A 23,766-nucleotide genomic window follows, 5' to 3' on the forward strand; every position below is an offset into this window, starting at 1 on the left:
TCCTGTTCCAGGCTTTTAGTTTGTCTGTATATGAATTGATGCTCCTTCTGTAGTTTTTCCAACTTTCCCGTTGACTGCGGCGGTGCGTTCTTCTACCTTTCGACTTAATTGCCTTCAAATTAATTAGGTTGTCTGTGGTTGGGGAATTACAAAGGAGATTCCAAGCCTTGTTTTGCTTTTTCCTGTCTCTCTGGCACTCCTCATTCCACCATGGAATACGTTGTTTCGAGGGTGACCCATTTCGTTGGGGGATACATACTGATGCAGCATCAATAATGAACGCTGTTATGTATGCTACTGCATCGTCTAGACTAAGTTCACAGATATCATTTCAGGGCAGCTGTGTTAGTTCGCCAAACTTCATCCAGTCGGCTGAATCAACTTTCCATCGAGGAACATGTGCAGGACACTCACTTTGCTTTTTAAGGTTTAGAACGATGGGGAAGTCATCATTTCTATAAGCATTATTAATGACATCCCACTCTAGATATGGCAAAATTGTACTAGACGCTAGGCTTAGGTCTATCGAAGAAAATGTTTTGCGCGTAGAGCTGTGAAATGTTGGCTTTTTCTTGTTAAGCAAGCAGGAACTCGAAGAGAATAGGATGTTTTCCATGAGCCGTCCTCTCACATTACAGCGAGAGTCGCCCCACAGTGTGCTATGCGCGTTTAGATGAGCGACGACTGTGTAAGGGTAATGGAGCTCATCAATAAAGCTTTGAAATGTTGTGCTAGGGAGTTGATAACTTGCGGGGATGTATACAGAGGTGATGGTAACTAGTTTATTGAATAGCACTGCTTCGATAGCAACTGCCTCAAGAGGAGTTCATAGTTGCAGTTGCCGACAAGCAACGCCTCTGTCGACTATTATTGCTACTTCACCGGACGATGCAACAGCACCATCTTGGTCTTTCCGGAAAATAGCGTACTGCCTGTGAAAGTTTGTATGCGTAGATTTGAGATGTGTCTCCTGAACGCACAGCACCTTTGGACTGTATTTGTGCAAGGGTTCTTTGATATCATCGAGGTTGTGGATAAGACCTCTCACGTTCCCGTGTAACATTTGTTTATCCATACTGTTTGTGTTTGTGTGCTCTGTGTCAAGAGGAGCCAGTTGGCTCATGGAGCCTTCCGAGGCCCCGTAATCCGGGTTTTGTCTTTCTTGGTGCGGTCAGCAGATGTGCGCCGCTCCCGAGGCGCTGTATGCGCCGCCTGGTTTGTGGTTGTGTCCATTGACTCCTGGAAGCCGCTAGACTTCCGCTCACTTGAGCGGGGTGTTTTCAGGGTAGGCCTTGCCTCGAAAAGTAGAGCCTTGGAGGCCACCAACCCAGAGGTCGATAGCCCTCCTTTACAGACGGCGCAGCAGCGCTCGCTACAGTCCCATGGGGGGCTGGGGGCACTTCCGGGGCCACACTTTTTGTGGACCGGGCTGATGCCCCAGTCTGCTGCGGTGCCGCCCCCCCCCCTATGCGCCACAGGAAGGGAGGAAAGAAATACGCTTTCGCGCTTCTTGAAAAGAAATGTCCTCCTCGATCTTGAGCCGCCCAACACCGAGACTAACAAGGGGACTCTACGAAGCCCAAAAGCAACGAAGACGCCAGCTGTACACAAGCACTATAACCTAATATTAGATACCCAATGTTGCATAACTACACCAGGTTAACCGGTGCCACCTGGAAGTCTGGAAGCAAGAAGTGAAGGGAAGACAGGAAAGATTGAAAGTGAGAGAAAGAAGAAGATTGAAGCGAAGGACAGGAAAAGGCGACTGCCGATTTCCTCCACGTGGGTCAATCTGGAGGTGCCGTCTATGTGAAGCAGAGGCCGAAGGGGCACCGGGGGCCTTAAAGGTCCAAACACCCAGCATCGGCTCAGCCCCCAGCATCCCCTTTCCCCAGACACGGCTAAGCCGCGCACAGCTTCCTGCGGGAGGGGTCAACCCTCGTGTGCTCGTGTACGTGGTGTCGCAACACACCAAACGCCTGCTTACTCACATGCCCCTGCGAGAATGCAGCTCTAGAACAGAGAGATGAAGATTGCACAGGGGTAATGAGTAAAACCGTAACGGGGCTGGCTTCAGAAGCAGCCACTGAAGTGGGAGGGAAGGCACCAAGGCAATCAGTAGGCAAGCTCTCCAACATAACACAGGGCCTAATAAAAATGCGACAAAGAATAAGTGTCCAGCTCAAGAGATCGGGTAGTACTCGCGGAACTGTCAAACCTGATGGACAAGGCAAAAATATATTCCAAATCATACCGCTCGAAAGAGTGCGGAGTCAACAATGGACGCAGCATAAAAGCAGTGAGAAGGCAACTTCGCATAGGACCAACCAAGATGTATGCACAGAAAGATAAGCGGGGTAATATCATCAGCAATCTCGAAGATATAGTAAAAGCAGCGGAAGAATTCTATATTGACCTGTACAGTACGCATAGCGTTCATTGATTACGAGAAAGCGTTTGATTCAGTCGAAACCTCAGCAGTCATGGAGGCACTACAGCATCAGTGTGTAGACGAGCCATATGTAAAAATACTGAGAGATATCTATAGCGGCTCCACAGCCACCGTAGTCCTCCATAAAGAAAGCAGCAAAATCCCAATAAAGAAAGGCGTCAAACAGGAAGATGCGATCTCTCCAATGCTATTCACAGCGTGTTTACAGGAGGTATTCAGAGACCTGGAGTGGGAAGAATTGGGGATAATAGTTAATGGAGAATACCTTAGTAACTTGAGATTCGCTGATGATATTGCCTTGCTTAGTAACTCAGGGGACCAATTGCAATGCATGCTCACTGACCTGGAGAGGCAACGTAGAAGGGTGGGTCTAAAAATCAATCTGCAGAATACTAACGTAATGTTTAAGAATCTCGGAAGATAACAGTAATTTACGATAGGTAGCGAGGCACTGGAAGTCGTAAGGGAAATACATCTACTTAGGGCAGGCAGTGACCGCGGATCCGGATCATGAGACTGAAATAATCAGAAGAATAGGAATGGGCTCGGTTGCATTTGGCAGGCATTCTCAAATCATGAGCAGCAGGTTGCCATTACCCCTCAAAAGAAAAGTGTATAGCAGCTGTGTCTTATCAGTACTCACGTACGGGGCAGAAACCTGGAGGCTTACGAAAAGGGTTCTACTTAAATTGAGGACGATGCAACGAGCTATGGAAAGAAGAATGATGGGTGTAACGTTAATGGAGAAGAATAGGGCAGATTGGGTGAGGGAACAAACGCGAGTTAATGACATCTTAGTTGAAATCAAGAAAAATAAACGGGGCATGGGCAGGACATGTAATGAGGAGGGTAGATAACCGATGGTCATTAAGGGTTACGGACTGGATTCCAAGGGAAGGCAAGCGTAGCATGGGGCGGCATAAAGTTAGGTGGGCGAATGAGATGAAGAAGTTTGCAGGGACAACATGGCCACAATTAGTACATGAGTGGGGTAGTTGGAGAAGTATGGGAAAGGCCTTTGCGCTGCAGTGGGCGTAACCAGGCTGATGATGATGATGACGATGATGACAGTACCCAAAGCAGCCACGATGCCTCCATTCGAAGTAGTAATGAACAGGTTACAGAGGCTCCTCCTATAACAAGCGACGAGGTCAGAAGGGCCTTGCAAGACATGAAACGTGGAAGAGCGGCAGGAGAAGAAGGAATAACAGTCGATTTAATCATAGGTAGAGAAGACATAATGCTTGAAAAAGTTGCGGCCCTTTCTACGAACTATCCATCGACTTCAACGGTTCCAAAGCACTGGAAGAATGCCGACATTGTACTAATCCACAAAAAAAGGAGACGTTAAAGAATTGGAAAATTATAGACCCATTAGCTTATTTCTAGTACTATATAAAATGTTCGCAAAAAGAAATTCTAATAGAATAAGGGCAACCCTGGATTTCAGTCAACCAATGGGCCAGGCTGCCTTCAGGAAGGGATACTCTATAATTGATCACATCCATGTCATCAATAAGGTAATCGAGAAATCTGCAGAGTACAATTAGCATCTCTATATGGCTATAATATATTACGAAAAGGCATTTGATTCAGTAGAGATAGCAGCAGTCATGGAGGCATTACAAGATTCTTACGTAAATATAGTGGGAAATATCTACAGAGATCCCACAGCTACTTTAATACACCACCAGAAAAGTAGGAAAATACCTAAAAGGAAACGGGTCGCGCAAGGAGACAATTTCTCCAATGCTATTCCCTGCGTGCTTGTAAGTATTTCAAACTGTTAAACTGGGAAGACTTAGGAGTGAGGATCAAAGGCGAATATCTCAGCAACCTTCGGTTTGTAGATCACACTTTTCTCTTCAGCAACAGAAGCAACGAGTTACGAGTTATTACGGACCTTAACAGAGAGAGTGTGAGAGTGGGGTTGAAGATTAATATGCAGAAGGCAAAGCTACTGACCAATATCCGGGCAAGTGAACAAGGGTTCAGGATCGCCAGTCATCCTTTAGAGTCTGTGAAGGAGTACGTTTACCTAGGAGAATTACTCACAGGGGACGCTGATCATGAGCAGAAAATTTACAAAAGAATAAAAATGAGTTTGAGCGCATACGGCAGACATTGTCAGATCCTGATTGGAAGGTTACCATTATCATTGAAAAGAAAGGTGTAAAATCAGGGCATTTTACCAGTGTTAACATATGGGGCAGAAATTTGGAGAGTGACAAATAGCTTGAGAACAGGTTAAAGACCGTGCAAAGGGCGATGGAACGAAGAATGTTAGGCGCAACGTTAAGAGACAGAAAGAGAGCGGTGTGGATGAGAAATCAAACGGGGATGGCCGATATTCTAATTGACATTAAGAGAAAAAAAAGTGGAGCTGTATGAGCAGGTGACGTAAGGCGTAGGTTAGATAACCGGTGGACCATTAGGGTTACAGAATGGGTGCCAAGAGAAGCGAAACGCCGTCCTAGGCGGCAGAATACTAGATGGGACGAATAAATTAGCAAATTCTCAGTCGCTAGTGGAATAGGTTGGTCCAGGACAAGTGTAATTGCAGATCGCAGGGTGAGGCCTTCGTTCTGCAGTGGACATAAAATAGGCTTAATATGATAATAAGGGAGCCTATAAACAACGTAGGCTGGTAATTGCTATATAATATTCAAACCAGGAGACATAGATGAAGATTTGAAGACGCTGTTGAAGGATATATACAGGGGCAACTGAGAACAAATCATACGGGAAGGCATGAAACGCAATGAAGTTGTGGAAATCCAACCAGAACTGGACAAAGTGGGTCCTCTGTCTCCTTTGGTGTTCACGCTCTATGTTAAGGACACAAAAAGACGACTGGAAAGCAGTGAATTAGGTTTTCATCTGTCTAGCCTCCGCAATGGGCAAAAGATACAACAAAACATACCTGAGCTGATGTATGCAGGTGACATAATGCTACTAAGATAATTCAGAGGATTGACAGAGACTTGCAAATATCAACGGCAACGCAACGAGGAATTTAGGCCTTAAGTTTAGCGCAGAGAAATTGCGACTGATCATCATTAAAAACACACGAGCAGTGACGTGGTTTTAATTGAGCAGGAAGTCATACCTATTGTCAGGCAATATAAATACCTTGGTGTATTCATAAATGGAGGAGCGGCCTAATCAAGCGCCCAACAAGACAATGTGAAAATGCAAGGGAAGCGGAATGCAGCAATAATGAAAGATATAACACTTCGAAGCTACAATAAACGCGAGGTGGCGCGAGGAATTCGAAAAAGTTTCGTGGTGCCAGCGCTAACGTTCAAAAATGCCATTGTGGATTACAAATAAAAAATTTTGTCGAGGTAATCAAAAGGTGGGTGGGCCAACGGGCTTTGGGTGTCCTAGAAAAAACGACAAGTGAGGCAGTGCAAGGTGACACGGGTTGGGGGATTCTTTAGAAGTCCGAGAAGCCCGGAGGAAAATGAGTTTCAACGAAAGACTAAGGAACATGGATGAAAATAAACGGCCGGCTAAAGTGCAAGAGCGTCGACGCTGAATGAAGAAAGACATCAAGAAACTTGGCAACCAACTACTGGGTAATTTTTAGTGTAAATAGGCAACCAGGAGTCACCAAAAAAAATGAGGGAAACCAAGAAGGTAAATTGAATACGAAGAGTGGAAGCAAAAAAAATGTCAGAAAAATTTAATGATCAAGTTTGCTTGTATATTTGAAAAATAAGATAGCAATTTGTTAGGCAAAAGGCTGTATTGCAATAGATGTAATCATACCTGAATAAATCAGTTAGGCTAGGTTACAATTTGTCTCCATCCTGTTTCAAAGGGGATGGCAATAAACATACTCCATCATCATCCTCACCACCAAACAAAAAAAACGGCGCCTTCACACAGAGCTTCCTCTCATTACTCATGATAAGCACGTCCATAATTGCAGATGCGAATGCACAGCGAGGGAGAACGGCTTCCACCGCCTCACTCTGGGGCTACTGAAACTACTTTTGCTGCTGAATGAGCAAGGCTATTAGTAGGCGTAGCCTGAACTGTGAGACAGCTCTGTGGCGATTGTTTGTGGATAGTGGCGGTGTTCTTCTGTTTCTCCGCAGGCCAGATGCAATCGAAGCAATATAATAAACACGAAGGCTAATACATGTGTTGAGACGTTTTCAAATGGTTGTGTTCACGTGTTCGGATATGTAATGAAAAATGATAGTTGCAACATGCGCAAAAGTGGGACCGAGACGCTCGGTACGGCACCTTGGTGAATAAGCGCAGGTTGCCCGCGACGTTTGGCAAGTATACCTTCCTTCGGTGAAGCACCACAAATATTTTCGCGAGCTATGTCAAGGCTAAGAAAGGTCCCTTGTCAAGTTTTATTGCTGTAATATGTATTTTTTTCTCCAGTATTTATCCCTTGGAAAGGCAAACAAGGAGGCCTACAACAGAATGTAGATGAGTGTAGGTAGGCGCGCACTAATAGAGCCACGTCAGAAGTGCAAGCGCTCTAGCAAACCTGCTCGCCTTTGACCATTCATTGATACGAACGCCTCTCTGCATGCACTATGGTACACGGCATTGCACTGGCATGGCCTTAGTAACCTGGTGACTGTGTTTTTTTTTCTTTTTGCGCACCATTAAGCCGACGTCTGGGACTCAGTCAATAACATCTGCGACGCCCTATTTGGGTCCGAACAAAATACTCCGCCTTCTTGGTGCACTGGACTATGAGATTTGCAGTGATTGCATTAGATTCTCTAACGATATCCTAGAGCCTGGGGCCAATACGTTTACAGTTGCTCTTGACACTAACCCACTTAGGGAATGAAGTTTGTCATTTCTTTCTTTTTTCGTTCTTCCATTTGGATCAACGCCAGTTTTCGAATCCCTATTATTAGTTTTTAATTGCATGAAGCACCGACGTCTCTCGTAAAACAATAAACAGGCTTATATTATATGTTGGCTACATTAGTAGGGCAAAATGACTGCAAAACTTATACATTTATTATTGTTACGCATGCTATACTGCCTCCTGAAGCCCACTCTGAAGCATCGTCACCATTTCAGTGAATGTCTAAAAGTGGGCGTCTACAAATGACCTTTAGTCAATGCAGGTGCTCCACAACGCTTGTGCAGGGTAGCTTCTGAGCATATACACAGCTAGAGAAGCCGATCGCATGAAATTTCAATGAAATATCCTTTAACTGTGCCACGCCTAGAAAACACACTTAAAGGAAAGGTTACGTTCACGAGAAAAGAATAATGTAAATCGGATGTACCGTTGTTACACTATTACCGCCTCATAAAACTAGATTACTCCGTGTTGTGAAATCTTCTTCATCAGGGGTCACTTGCCTAAAATTTAGGGAAAAAATATGAAATTCTGCAAGTTTGCATGCCAAAACCAAGATCTGATTATGAGGGACGCCGTAGTGGGTGAATCCGGAATTATTTTTACCACGTGGGATTCTCTAACGTGCTCCCAATGCATGCGACGCGGGCGTTTTTTGCATTTCTCCCCCACAGAAATGCGGCCACCGCGGCCTGGATTTGATCCTGCGACCTCGTGCTTACCAGAGCAACACCATAGCCGCTACGCAACCACGGCGGGTACTTCTCTATGATTACAATAACCGAAACCCGCAGGGCAATTTTATATGGACAAACAGCAACGCAGATTATATTTATAGCATTTCAAATGTACAACACATCAGTCGTGTAGTGGTACAGGCAGACGTCGTATTAAAAGCTGCTTCCAGGAACACTGTGGTCACGTTTGAAGAGGCAGGCTATACAACCTAATGGGGCGTACCGCGACACTAGTTGCATCGTAAGGCCACGTACGCCGGAATTACCGGAACCACTGCACCGGAGAACGACGTTCTGTCGGCGCCTTCACCACATATCTGAGGTTTTATTTGAAATCGTCTGATAGGTACAGCAGAGGGCAATATTGGATAACTGAACTGAAATTTATGTAGTAATACAGCAGCAAAATTTATTGGATCGCACCGTTACTATACTGCGCCCGTTGGCGTAGTGTAGTGGACAACAGAAAAAAAATGCTTATGACGTGCATTGCTCGAAATATGCCTCGGCGACATCTTTGTTTTGTTCAGTCAACACCAGCAAAAGGCATGAAAACGCCGAAAACAATGCGCAGTACAAGGTACAGCGTCAGTGGCGATTGCTCTCATCGCTTCTAAAAATATTCTCTCTCTTCCCAAGAGAGAAAGCTGATTATGCAGAATGTACAATGAAGTTCTTTGTTCAAAACTCGCACAGATGGCTGACACCTTTATGCAACAAATAGGCAACGCCTTCGCAACCTGCACTTTGGCACAATTTCCCAACTTTATCTGCATACATTCGCAATCTATTTTTTGCCTCTCGCACAAACTTTCGGCTGTCAGTATGTCTTTAAGAAAGCTGGCCTTACAGGCGTTCACTGAGTTATTGTTCACAATCACTGACGTTACTGCAGGGCCATCTCTATACGGTGGGTGATGCGTATATGCTACAGTTGGCCAAAGTACAGGTGGGTCCAAGCCAGCAAGTTTTTGCTTGAAATGCTGCCGTTACATATGCCGGAAGTAAATGTGACGTACCTCCATATTTTCGCAGTTTTCCTTCTCACAAACATGCGATTCTCTCAGGCCATGCTCACTCAGCATTGGACCTCCAACAAAAACTGCTCGTTGCATTGTATGCTCATGGGCATGGGAAATGTAAAATGTGCTGGTTGCTGAAATTCATTGTGTAGTGTCTTATGTATCAAATAAAAAAAGAGCACAAGAAATATAGCTGCGAATACGTGCATCATACTCGGCAATTTCAGTCGGTGGAACGTGAAGCCAAGTGAGCTATTTATGCTGCCATGTCAATACAGCTTCTATTTGCATTTTGCTTTTTTTCAAGCGTCCTTGGTGAGTTGGTAAATTGTCTTCCTGTTTTATTGCGGATAGGCACACTAGACCTAAAGCACCATCATCAAATTCTATATCAGGTTGCTTTCAACAACCAAGTTCTAACACTTCGTGAAGTTCCGTAACTACAATCTATTTTGATTATTTATTTATTTTGTTCAAGACGTTCTCTGCTTTGGCGGGCTCCTGATGTGCGTCGTGCTTTTAGCACACCATAAAAGAATACATCGCGTCGAGCTCGAGTTTTCCTGTTATAATCTAAAAGGACGAAAAGCAGTTATGAGCAACAGGGAAAATGGCTTCACCCAAAAGAGTCTGTCTGTAGACATGGGGCGTAAGCCAGGTATTGCCTTTCTGGGGCTCCTTATCGCCGTTTGTAACCTTTACGCCGCAGTGTGCTACTCCGTTCATCGGCCCCCATCTTGATGTTGTTTGCGTGTTTCCATATTTAAATACGGGAGCATTTCTTTGCTTACCCAACAAGCAAAACCGTCCGTCCGACCTTCCGGCTCGTAAGACGATCGCTTTCAAGATAGCGCACGCAGCAGCGAGCGAGCTCGCAATCGTGCTGCCTCTCGCTTCAACACCAACGAAGCGGCAAGAACACAGAGTTCGCGAAGCTCTCAGCACGCACCACACTCTGCCTCTTTCGCAGACCGCTTTCAAGGTACGGGCCCACGCATCTGCCTTCACCGCTACGTAAGCGGCGAGAACGCAGCGCGCGAAGCTAGCAGAAGTCGGCACTCTCTGTCGACATCGCAGATCGCTTTCGAGATACGGTCCGACACGTGGCCGTGCTATACGCAGCCGCCGGCGGAGCAGTTTTGGTCACGGTTCATAATGGTTCGACGTGGATGGATAAGGCTCCGAAGAACGATAACGCCTTAAAATGATCGGAACGTCATTAACGCATCTGACGCCGCCGCCTGCAGCACTTTGCTTGCGTCATTAATGCATCTTGCTCCACCGTCCGCACCAGTTCGCGTCGCCGCAGTGCTGTCTTTCGTACTCGCCTGATCAAGTTTCATAACACTGATGACAGCAAGCTGCGTCGATATGAGCAAGCGGCACAATCCTTACGCATGCTCAAGCAACTTCCAAACGAGTTTCTGTGTGATTTTTTATTCCTGTTGCACTTCAATATTATATCTGATGTCATGGCTCAAGTGATGGCGGTTACAAATTCAAATGATGTCCGCCCTGAATTACTTCCTCATTTTGTTTCGTATTTTGCATCACTGACATGACTGCCGTTTTTTAGGTGTTTCTTTTTGGCCTGCACTATAGACGTCGCTACGTGCTGTAACACACATCACTATATACGCCGCTGAACCAGTTGACCTATGGAAAGGTTTATCTATGCAGCGCACTGTTCGCGCTCCATCTGCTAAGGAACTCAACGCTTGATGGCTCGCCGTGTGTTGTGCCGACCGCCGTTGAAGTTTCTCCGAGATCATTTCGGACCCTCGACAGCTCGCCGAGTCGCGCATCTGCTCCAAGCGCTAGAGGGCGCTGCGAGAGTGCGAACACATCGGACATGTGCCACATCGGTTCCGTCGGTTTTCGACAGGATCACCGAACTACCTCATCGGACCCTCGCGAAATCGCACCCATCGGCTCCGGAATGTGTTCCGGTAACCGTGGATACCTTTCTTGAGAAGGTGAGCCCTTTGAAGCTAGTCCCGGGCACTTTACCTCCCGACAACGCTGGCGGTGCGGCTAAGCCTAACGGACGTGGCGGCTCCCCGGCGAAGCGGACGCTCGGCTGCGCACCGATCTGCGTCCGATGGCGACAGGAAATTCCGAGGTCAGGGGCTACGACCCCGACGGCATGATGTGGGTGACCATATCGGCCGCGAGCGCTACGCCGGAGCTGCAGCAAGCCTTCAAGAGCCCCGCGCTCGCTAGCGCGGTGGCTCGCCGAGAGAGGGGCGACAACGGCCGCAGAAGCCATCGCCGCTCGGCAAGAAAGCCTGTTCCCGCCTGCGACGCTCTCAGCGGGCGCTCAGGGAAAAAAGCTGGTGGTCTGGAAGCCGCTTCCCCTGCCGAAACCGCCTCCAAAGGACTTTGTCATTGTTGTGAAGCCCAAGACGACACTCTCACTTGCGGCTGCGTTCCCGGACAACAGCCTGGGATGAGCACTTGTCGCCCACCTTGGGCCGGCGGCTGCCCGCGCCGTCACCATCGTCCCTGTAAGCGAGCAAAATCTTTTTTTCTAGTTTATACCGCTGAACCACAAGTAGCGGATAAAATCATTGGAGATTTTGCGGTGAATATTCCGGTCGGTGAGTTGCCCCTTGTCGGGCACCTGCGTGCTGATGGCAATGACTCGTGTTTCGGCGTAGTCACAGTGCGTAGCACCGACACTGAAGCCACCCTTCGGTATAGCCTGTTCCGGTGGGACGGCGAAATAATTAACATAAGAAAATTGGGCGCTTCCAACAAGGCGCCGCTGACCTTTGCCGACAAGGTGAAGCCCCGGTACGTCCCGGTACTTCCAGTACGACGCCATGCTGATTCCTGCCCAGCAATATAAGAAGACCGTGCCAGCCTGCGGACTCTGTGGCTCGATCGGCCACCGCCCAGACGCCTGCCCTGGCCCCAAAGCCGACGTGTGCGGACTTTGCGGCTCATCCGCGAAGCTCGTCAACGGCGTGCGCGCGCCCCATGATTGCGCACCGAGGTGTTCATTGTGTGCTGGCCCCATGTCACCTGGGATCGTGTGTGCAAGGCCCGGTATTGCGCGCCCCAACCCCAGCCCCGGGCTCCACCACCAGAGCTCGAAATAAAGCGCAAAAAGAAGAAGCCATAGTCCAGGTCGAGGCGACCTCCCTGCGGTTCCTCGCAATCTAAATCGACAGCACCCCGGGGCCCGAGACCAGGAGCGGGATCTCAGGGCCCTTCACCCCGTGGATCAACCCCAGGTGCCCCGCCCTCCAAGGTGACCGAGGGGAAGGTGAGCCCCACTACCCACCACAACCTGGGAAAGGTGGCAGAGGACCCCCGAGTCAAGGCCCAAGGGGACCAACGATCATAGGCGGCCCGCATGCAGCAAGCACCGGAGGTGAGTGGCCAGGGCAGGGCAGCCCCTTCTCTCTCACATCCTCAATCTCCCTGCTCTAATCCACATTCCTCACCCCTGACCAGGGAACAACTCGAAATTGCAGAACAGCGCGAGCAGGTTGCACTACTAACCCGCAAACTAGCACTTATGGAACAGCATAATGCTAGCTCTAACCCGAATAACCAACCGCAGACGGAGGAAGAAATGGACAGTACTCCCACCGAACCGGAAGTACAACCATCGACAATGGGTAACTTCGAGGCGAGGTTGAGCGCTACAGAAGCCCAGATGTCAGCGCGTCTCGACGCCATGGATAAACATTTTTCCACCGCCCTCCAAACCGTGCTTGAGCGCATCCCGGAACTGGTTGCCGCTCAACTTCCCAAAACGACTTCTCGAGCACGTAAATCACCCTTGGCTAAGCGTGTCTCAATCCCCAATTTGAACACTAAGATACCGAAAATCCGCCCACACTCGGAGGACGAATCTCTTGAAGGCGCTACCCCTTTCGTCCTGGATCACCTAGGAAGGATAGACCTCACCGGCTCCCTCGTCCTTCCGAGCGGTACACCAAACCATAGTGATCGAAATGGCGGGACACGGTAAAAGCGCCGGTACTCGCGAAGGAATTCGGTGCCAATCACAGTCCTTCAGTGGAATTGTCGGGGGTTTCGCGCCCACTCTCAACGAAATCCCCGCGGTGGGGGCTCTCCAGGAGCCGGGAGAGGCCGCCACGCTGGCTAACTATACGGTCTATCAGCGGGAAGCAAAGACCGCACTCTGTGTCAACAAAAATTACACGGCTACCCCGGTCGATCTAGACTGCAATGCGACGTATTCGTACGCTATGCTGACTCTCCTCCCTATTAGGAAGCGGGACCCGTCACTACACGTGCTCAACATCTACAGTTCACCCAAACTCCCCAACATTACCTACGCCGACGTCTTTAGTAAGGCACTCAGCGTGGCGGGAAAGGAGCCTCTAATAATAGTTGGAGATTTTAATGCTCCCAGCCCTCCTTGGGGCTACCGTAAAGAAGAGGAGCAGGAGGAAAGAGAAAAGTAGAAGGCAGGGAGGTTAACCAGAATAACGTCCGGTTGGCTACCCTACACCGGGGGAATGGGAAAGGGGAAAACAAAGATCACAGGGAGAGAGAGGAGGGAAGGAAATTGCGGCGAGTTCGCTGACGCGTGTGGTCTTACAGAAATTGCATTAATAGTCACAGATGGCCGCACAAACCCGTCGTCCTTAAGAAACACAAAAGCGCCTTCACCGCTTTATGGGCCGACGGGCGATTGGGGCGGTGTTCCAGCAGCACCTGCACAGAAAGCGGCCGATTGTCTAGTTTCTGGAAAGCTTTGGCAAGTTCTTGTCTCTCTGGGGCATATCTTGGACAGTGGCACAGCAGGTGGTCGATGTTTTCTTCGGTAAACGTGGGAGAAAGTTGGCGGAACTTATCTCCACACTGGGCCTCCATCTTCATACGAATCCTGCTCACCCTACCCGTATTGGTAATTCAGTGACTCGGGACACATGCCCCGAGCTCACCTTTACCAAGAATATCCGATATGCAGACTGGTCCAACCCGAGGAAACCCTCGGCAGCGACCACTACATTTTTCTTACCACAATCCATACAAAACTTCTCACCCGCCAACACCAGAAAGCTACATTACCAGATTGGACACGCTTTCGATCTGACTACACTAACTCTACACCTATTGCTCAGCGGAGCTATGAAAGATGGTCCCAGAACATAGTGACGCAGGTTCGTAAGACTGAACAACAAGTTCAGCTCTCAGAGGACACGCCAGTGGTGGATAACCACCTGCTGCACCTCTGGGAGGCCCGGCACAGCCTTATCCGCCGGTGGCGCCGGCAGAAACATAACTGTGAACTTAAAATACGGATAGTGGAACTCACCCAGGAGGCGGAGAGTATGCGGCCCACCTCGCCGACTCAAACTGGGTAGACCGCTGCAACACCGCAGCCAAACAGATGTCAAATCCCAGTACATGGCTTCTCTACCGCGCCCTGATCGATCCAGGCCAGACCCGGACAGAAACCCAGAAACATCTCCAAAGTGCAGTTCATGCTTTCGATGGAGATGCAACCAAATTGGCTTCTGCGCTCAAGCATAAATATCTCTGTAGCATCCAAGGCCCTTACGGGTGAGCATACTCGTATGCAGGCGTCGAGAATGAGGAGCTGGATCACCCTTTCCAACTCCATGACCTGAAAGCGGCCTTGACCAAAATGAAACGGGGCACGGCACCCGACCGGGATAGAGTGACGGCTAAGCTCTTAGCTAACCTCCCGGATCCGGCGTACGTGCACCTACTCGAATACTTCAACACTATCTGGGATGGCGACACTCCCCTCCCTATGGACTGGAACACGGAACTGGTAACATTTATCCCCAAACCAGGCAAATCCATCAACATCGAAAATCTCAGACTAATCTCCCTGACTTCTTGCGCGTGAAAGCTCATGGAGACAATGGTACGAGACCGACTCTCAACATACCTCGAAGCCAGGAACAATTTTGCTGACACCATGCACGGCTTCCGACCGCACCGCTCCGCGCAGGATGTCCTGCTACAACTGAACAGGGATGTCATCGAGCCTGTCGAACACCCCAGTGACGACAAGGTAGTCTTCGCCTTGGACCTCAAAGGGGCGTTCGATAACGTCACGCATGACGTCATACTCACACACTTGTCGCAGACAAATTGTGAGTCCAACACTTTGAGGTACATTCGACAGTTCTTGACCGATCAAGAAGCCTTCCTCAAAATCCAAGGCCAGGAGCATGGCCCGTACCCCCGGGGTACTCCAGGAAGCCCACAAGGAGCCGTCCTCTCTCCTCTACTCTTCAACCTGGCCATGGTACAGTTCCCCCCTCTGCTCAGTGATATCCCCGGCATCAGACATGCTGTGTATGCCGACGATATCACGCTCTGGGCAACCCAAGGATCGCTTGGGCAAATCGAGGCCGGTCTGCAACAAGCGGCAACGATCGTAGAAGCCTGCGCTCGCTGCTGTGGCCTCGATTGTTCACCAACGAAATCGGAATTCGTACACCTTCGGCCCAACACGAAGTGTACAACCCAAATTGCCCTATCCCTCGCTAGTGGACCAATACCAGAACACGACGAGATAAGAGTGTTGCGACTCTTCATCGACAGGCACCGCAAGACAGACACAACCCTGCAGAAGCTTCACAAGGTACGGGCCCAGGTGGGCCGCATGGTCGACCCAGGTATCCAACAAATGGGGGGTCTCCGATGCAGAGATGCCTTGAGGCTGGCAAATGCGTTCGTGACCAGCCGAATCCTATATTCCGAACCCTACCTGCGCTTGCGTAAATGCGACGAGAACGCCCTTGAGGTTGTTCTAAGGAAAATTTACAAACGCGATTTCGACTTTCCCATCGCAACGTCGAATCAAAGGCTCATCGAACTGGGGATGCCCAACACGTTCGGGGAACTTCGAGAAGCGCACATGAACAACCAGTATCTACGGTTAAGTCGGCTGCAGGAAAACGCCTCCTAGACCGCCTACACATAACATACAGAGGATCGGACTCGAATCCCAGAGGACTGGCGCCATGCGCTACAAATCCACCCTCTGCCCCAAAACAGGGCTAAGGGAAGCCACGATGGCCGCCGCTCTGCGCGCGTAGCGACACTCAGCGAACGCTATGGATCGCACCATGGGGTCTTCTATATGGACGCTGCCGGCCCACACCACGGGGGGTGGTACATGGCGGCAGCGGTCCATCAAAACGAACACGTTCAGGGCCTCACTTTCCGTGCCCCCAACATTACACATGCGGAGTAAGTCGCCATAGCACTCGCCGCAGCAGATCTTGACTCCAGACTCATCATCACCGACTCCCGGGGTGCCTGCCGAAACTTCTAAAAAAAAGGCGCATAGCCAGCCACGCCGCAAAAATCTTACGAGAATGCGAGCACCGGGACCGTCCCGGGACACGTATCGTCATCTGGACTCCAGCACATACGGGTTTAAAAGGAAATTAGGCCGCTGGTGCCTCAGCCCGCGCGCTCAACACCGGGCATCGCTTCAACACCCGCCGTCAGAGGATCTAGAACCAAATCCGGCCATTACTTTCCGCGAAATCACTCTGCTCTACCAATCCGCTCACGGTCGCTTTAACACCTTCCCCCCCCCCCCGCTAAAGGTTTGACCAAGGCAGAGGAGTGCTGGCTCCTCCGTCTCTATACTAACACGGTGCTGTGCCCGGCAGTACTACAGTACTTAACCCTGCTTTCTCTAGGGAGTGCCCACTGTATGGTTACGCGTTTTCGGACATTTTCCACATGGTGGGGCCTTGCCCTTTCTAACCCGGCTTACCCTTCCCCCCGAGAGAGTTGGGAGGCTGCCCTGCTCGGCTGCTCTACCTTAGAGAGCCAAATACCTCTCGTGGCTAGGGCCCGAGCCTCCGCGGAGGCCACAGGAGTCCCGGACTACGCACCCCTCCTGGATTTTGTAAGGGGCCGGCCCTTAAGGTCGTCCTTAACTTTCTGTGTAAATATGTGAAATAAATATTTACCGCCACCACCACCAAGCGCTATCCCGCTCGACAACAGCCTGGGCGGCGTTACGGAGCCGTTCCACAGCTGCGCGAGGCCTCTTTGCCGCTTGAATGTAATCCTCCTCCTCCTTGGTCTCTTGGAAGCGATCTGCGCAAATAGTCGAAACACCCGTTCGCTCACTTTGAGAAGTTGTGTAGATCAATTACAAATTTCGCACAACCCCACTCAAGCTCACAATCCTAATCATAGGGAGATTTATTGATCTTTCGCGAACCAGATGTACTTTGTATATGCGTCCCGTCATAGGTGTCGGCGTCCCCATATGAACACTCATTTAAATGCACTGAAATATACGACTATCCTAAACCCTTAGAACATGTGTAAGTTGGGTCAAAATTTGTATCTATGCTTCCTATGGCCAATTTGGTTCCCCAAGCTGCATAAGGTATAATGCATCGGACGAGTACATCTAGAGGCCCCGTGTGCCCGAGGCATTCTCGAGTTCGTGACTTTTTTACACCTATACCGGCCTCTTCTGTTGCCGCATCAAAAATGTCCTTTCAGAAAACTGATGTTATCGTCAGGAGACAATATTCCCAGCAGCGAATGCAAAATAAACTGAAGTTTGGGGGTTTTTTTGTGCCAGACACAATCTGATTACGACGTACGCCCTAGGGTGGTGGAGTAGGGAGACTCGATTAAGTTGCACCAACTGTTTGGTACACTAGCGTTTTCGCGCTCAGCACACGTCAAAATGCAGGCACCACGGAGGTGTTCGAGCATGCGACATCACACTAAACAGAGCACTATGTAATAGCCACTGAGCTGCAGCGGTGGATTAGCAAGAAATGTCAATTCCAATATCGTTACAAACCGTCCTTGTCACACGACAGATAAAAGACATTCAAAAATACGTTAATGTTTCCTGGTTACTTGATGGCTGAATCTGGAAGGATCATAAAGTCTGTTATTGTGATGAACCTTATCTTACGATGTATTGCAGAAAGTTGACGCGCCTGAAGAGTTAGTGTGGTGCTAAAAAATCTGCTGTTGAGTACATCGACGTTTACACGTTTTGACAACAAAGATAGAACTAACTCCTCGCATAAATTGAAATTTCTCAAGTCTCAACGTTTTTGAGCGACTTAATAAAAGATAAACTGAATTTGATTGTTCATACCCTTATATGCAGGTGCATCAACCGCACTCGCACTCAAGCGCGTTCTCCTGGTTCCACACCTATGAAATCAATCTGAAAATTCATGAAACATTTTAAGAAAAAAAGCACAATTTAAGAAAAAGGCAGAAGCAACGCCCGCGTGATCATGAATTCCTAGCATGATCATGAGCTAGCTCAAGAGACTATCCTACAACGTTCTCCAGTTATAATGCTTACACTTCTTTTTTTCAACATGTCTTATATTTCGTCTGTTTTTTATCCCATGTACTCGTAATAAAGCATTTACATGAGTTATATTTCAAAACAACATGTGTGCTCAAAATAATAAATATACTTCTGTACTAGTTATACGAGTGCAGTAAACTTCTTGGTAGTCGACAATGGTGTAAAACAAAAGCTCACCTAGAAACAGGGACTAGTGGAGGCACTAATTGACATATGCAGAGGGTTGGGTGCGTATTTTTATGCCTTTGTTGTTGCTAGGGCCAGTCCGCTTTGATAGCGGCCTTTCTACCCGCCGTGGTTGCTTAGCGGCTATGGTGTTGTGCTGCTTAGCACGAGGCCGCAGTATCAAATCCCGGCCACGGCGGCTGCATTTTGATGAGGGCGATAACACCCGTGTAGTTAGATTTAGGTGAACGTTAACCATCGCCAGGTGGTCTAAATTTCCGACGTCCCCCACTACGGCGTGCCTCATAATCAGAAAGTGGTTTAGGCACGTAAAACTCCATAATTTATTACTAGCTTTCCTATGAAAGCCACGAGTGTCGTAAGAAAAAAAGGACCCCCACCTATGGACCAAGCCACAAGTGTGTTCTTCTGTGCACATTTCAATAGCAGCGTGTGGTGCTTTATTGTTTTTTTTGCGTTTTATTCTTCTCTTCTTTTTCCGCATTGCGCATGGCATGTTCCGTTGAACATTATTTCACAGGAACGCGTAAAAACATTTTTTGATGCCGAAAAAGAAATCTTTATAACACTCCCTCCAGACATAATTTTCCCGCATATCATATATGCCTGTACCAAGGTCTGAGAGGTCATAGCTTTCAGAAGCGCCTAAATTTTGCAGCTGTTCCCTAACACATTGTTATGTGGAGAGAAAAAAATTCACAGTGCTTTTTGGATCCGGGCACACAGAACTGACGTGGGCCGACCGAGTACGAGGGAAACAGCACCAGCAGCAGCAACGGGACGCCTTATCTACCAGACAGGTAACGCGGTCTTCATTGCCCGAGCATGAGAGTGAGATAGTAACAGCCCTACGACAGGAACTAGCTGGTCTCCGAGCCACCATACAAGTGCTTACTGAGCAGCTTAATGACGCGAAACAGCAGATTCAAAGCCTTAAAGCTCCCAAACAAGCACCACCCCAAGAGACTAACGTAAAAGTAAGCACAGCCAAACGCAAACCCCCTCCGCTCCCAGAGACGGAAGAAGAGAGTCACGCACCGCAAGACACCCTAGGCGAAATTCTGCGCCTCACGCGAGAGAACCTAGAAAGTATTCGTACCCTAGCAAACCGTGTAGAGGTGGTCGAAAACAAAGTCGCCATTAAAATTAAAAACAAAGCTAGTCAGCCACAACAGATGGACACGACGACGCACCCTTCACCACCAATAAATCCCCCGCAAAACCATCATGGCTAACACGACACGGGATACCTTAGAAATTTGGCAGTGGAATTGCGCTAGCTACGCGAAACGCAAATCCTCGCTGCAACAGTACCTCAAAATTCAACCCAAAAAGCCGCACGTAATACTATTACAAGAAACTCTATGCGAAACCCTCACGCTCGCAGGGTACAGCCCCGTCTCCCAAAGAGGAGGGGACGCCAGGAGAGGCATCGCCACGCTCGTTAATAGAAAATTCGCGCACATCGTTCATGACGTCCTACCGAAAAACAGTCGCAGCGAGGCGATCCTAATCGAGCTTGTACCTAACCGACTCTTAAAACAAAGCATTTTCGTACTAAACGTCTACAGCTCCCCCACGCACTACAAACAATCCTTCCACGCGATCCTTACTAAAGTCACATCATTGGCACGAAACTCACCGCTCATCATCGCAGGTGACTTCAACGCTCCCCACCCGTCGTGGGGCTACCCCACAATCAAGCCGAGCGGCAACAACCTCTCGCGCGCAATAGACGACCTGTCCCTCACCCTGGTGACGGACCACAGGTTTCCCACCAGATTGGGTACGTCGACGCGACGCGATACTACGCCGGACCTCACGTTACTCCGCAATGTCGAAAACTACACATGGACAAATACGCAAGAGAACCTGGGCAGCGATCACTTCGTCATACGCACAGAAATACCAAACACGACCGCCCCACCCCGATCTTTCACCCTCACAGACTGGGATACCTTCCGTAAGTTACGGAAGGAAGACACGAACACGTACGACTCCTTCGCGGAACTCCTCTCTGCAATAAAGGGGGACGTAACTAGAGCCACGAAAACCATACAAACGGAACTGGATGTCCCAAGGGTTGACACTCACCTCGCACACTTACTCGAGGCCAAGGCCTCGATACTTACGCGATGGAAAAAGCAACGTCTAAACAGACGACTGCGCAAACGCATCGCGATCCTCAACCAAGCCATCGACCAATACTGTACGGAACTCACACGACTCCAATGGCACGAACTCTGTTCGGCGGTCGACGGCCGCATGCGGACCGGAGGTAAGTGGAACCTCCTGAAACGCATGTTAGACGACTGCCAAACGAAGGATAATCAAAGCCACGCGCTAGACCGACTTCTACATTCATATAAAGAGAAAGGGGGAACGGAGGAGTCTTTCGTGGAAGAAATTGCCAAACGATACCTTCCATTAGGCGACGCTCACCCCAACGATTACCCGAGCATAAAGTGCGAATCCACTCCCGAGCTAGACGCTGCCTTCACGGAAGCAGAAGTCCGAGAGGCGCTACACAACCTAAACAGCAGGTCGGCCTCAGGACCCGACGGGGTAACCAACCGAATGTTACGTAACTTAGACGACCAATCCATTACATTGCTCACGAAAGACATCAACCACGTGTGGGAAACAGGAGAGGTACCAACGCAATGGCGCACTGCCACGGTGATCCTCATTCCCAAACCCGGCAAACCCCTTAACCTGGACAACTTACGACCCATCTCTCTTACTTCATGCGTGGGCAAAGTAGCGGAGCACGTCATTCACAACCGAGTGTCACGCTACATTGAGGAACACGAACTCCTCCCATACAACATGATAGGGTTTCGACCACACCTATCCACTCAGGATGTTATGTTACTCCTAAAGAGACAGATCTTCGACGTTAAGACAAGAGACGTTCGAGGCATCCTCGCCCTCGATCTCACGAGAGCATTCGATACCGTCTCGCATCGCTTCGTACTGGAGTCTGTTGCAGGCCTCGGCCTCGGCCAGAGATTTCAGGAGTACGTACGCTCCTTCCTGAAAGACAGAGAAGCCCGACTGCGAGTCTTAGAACTTAAGTCGGACCCTTACACGCTGGGCTCCGTCGGAACACCTCAAGGCTCAGTCATATCTCCATTATTATTTAATATAGTGATGAAGGGACTCGCAGACAAACTACGAGACATCCCGAACGTAAACTGCGCTTTATACGCAGATGACATCACCATTTGGAGCCCGGGAGGCTCCTTGGCAGACATGGAGCAGGCATTACAGTCTGCCCTAGATGCCACGGAAGACTACCTACTAGACACAGGCATGAAACTATCCTCCAAGAAATCGGAACTCTTACTATTTCGCAAGTCTTGCCAAGGAGTCCGCTACCTAACACCTCTAGACGAACTTCCGATAGCACTACACACAAGAGACGGACAACAGATTCCGCGAGTCGATCACATACGCATTCTTGGGCTCCTAATCGAAGCCACCGGATGCCACGGACACACTATCAAACATTTAACCACCAAAACCGAAAACATGATCAGACTCATCCACAGAGTCTCGGGGCGCAGAAAGGGTCTCTGCGAAGATAACCTTTTGCGCGTATACCACGCATTCCTTATGAGCCACATTAATTACGTCGCCTCTGCCCACAACTGGACGAAAATAGAAAAGACGAAACTAAACACACTCATTCGCAAGAGCATCAAACAGATCTTGGGCATTCCACAAAGAGCAAGTACATCAAACGTTGACCAGCTAGGAATGCACAACAACATCGACGAAGTAATCGAGGCTCAGACTATGGCGCAAATACTACGTCTATCCTCGTCCAAAGCCGGTAGACTAATCCTAAACGAAGCTAATATCTCCCCATCTCCCTATTTCGAGCATGTGATTACCCTACCGAGCGAAATTAGAGACAACTACAAGGTCTCACCATTTCCTAGAAACGTCCACCCACAACACAACGTGGGCAGGCGCCGGGCCCGCGCCCGCGCGATTCTCGATCGCACCGACGCGGATCGTGAAACCACCGCATTTGTGGATGCGGCCCAGTACGGCAACACATCCACTTTCGCGATAGCAGTCGTGGACGGTAACGGAATCTTACGATCATCCGCATCGGTTAAAACGACCACCAGCGCTAAAGCAGAACAGATAGCCGTAGCCATCGCCATGGCAGACCCCACATTTACTCATGTCCTCACGGACTCGCGTGCCGCAATTCGGGCCTACGAAAGCGGCAACGTATGTAAAGAAGTGGCGCACATCCTACTAGCGAGCTCAAAGGAGAGCAAACGACGCCTCTCCTGGTTCCCCGCTCATATGGGGAAAGACATTCACCCGCAAAAAGCTAACCTCAATGAAACGGCCCATGACCGTGCGCGAGAACTTGCCCGCCGCGACGGTCCTACGGTCTCCGAGGGGCTGGACATTCAATTTAATGACCCGCTACTCACTTATCACGAAATCACCTCATACTATCGAAAAGGCAGAATGAAATTTCCGCTCCCACACTCCAAACTCGAACGCGCGCAGGCGGCCGCGTTTCGAATGCTACAAACGGACTCGTATCCGTCACGAGGCCTACTGAGTCACTATAACTCAGACATCCCGGCAAATTGCCCAGACTGCCAAGAACTCTATTGCTCACTCTCGCACATGCTATGGCAATGTACCGCGTTACCAAAGGGTCCTCTCTCTAGTGAGCCCGAATGGGAAGAAGCCCTCAAAAGCCCGGACCTCCAACTGCAGCTCAAGGCCGTCCAGAGGGCCCAAGAACTGGCGGAGCGTCACCACGTTCCCGTCCCGACTTGGGCGTCGCCTACGGTTTCGGCCCGAGGAGCTCCCCGCATGGGATCTCTAACGGCTTAAAACTCCTCAGGACCTCACTGAAGTTCTTGACTGACTGACTGAGTGCTTTTTGGACTGAGAAAAGGCAATCTTGCATGAGCTGTGAGGTAACCATGCACGACGCGGATTGCTGCTACGATGTTAACCCACATTAGCTACGACAAGAAACTAGAGTTCAGATCGCCTGCTGAAATATGGTCCTTACACATAAGGTCCTCAAACATATGTAGTCCAAGGCCCTCAAATTTTTGAAGGCCTCATTATTCGCCCCTACTTTAATTCTAGGTACTTGAACAGGAAAGTAACACACTAAGATTGTTTGT

The sequence above is a fragment of the Dermacentor variabilis genome, chromosome 4 (assembly GCF_050947875.1).
Source record: "Dermacentor variabilis isolate Ectoservices chromosome 4, ASM5094787v1, whole genome shotgun sequence".
Classification (NCBI taxonomy): Eukaryota; Metazoa; Arthropoda; class Arachnida; order Ixodida; family Ixodidae; genus Dermacentor; species Dermacentor variabilis.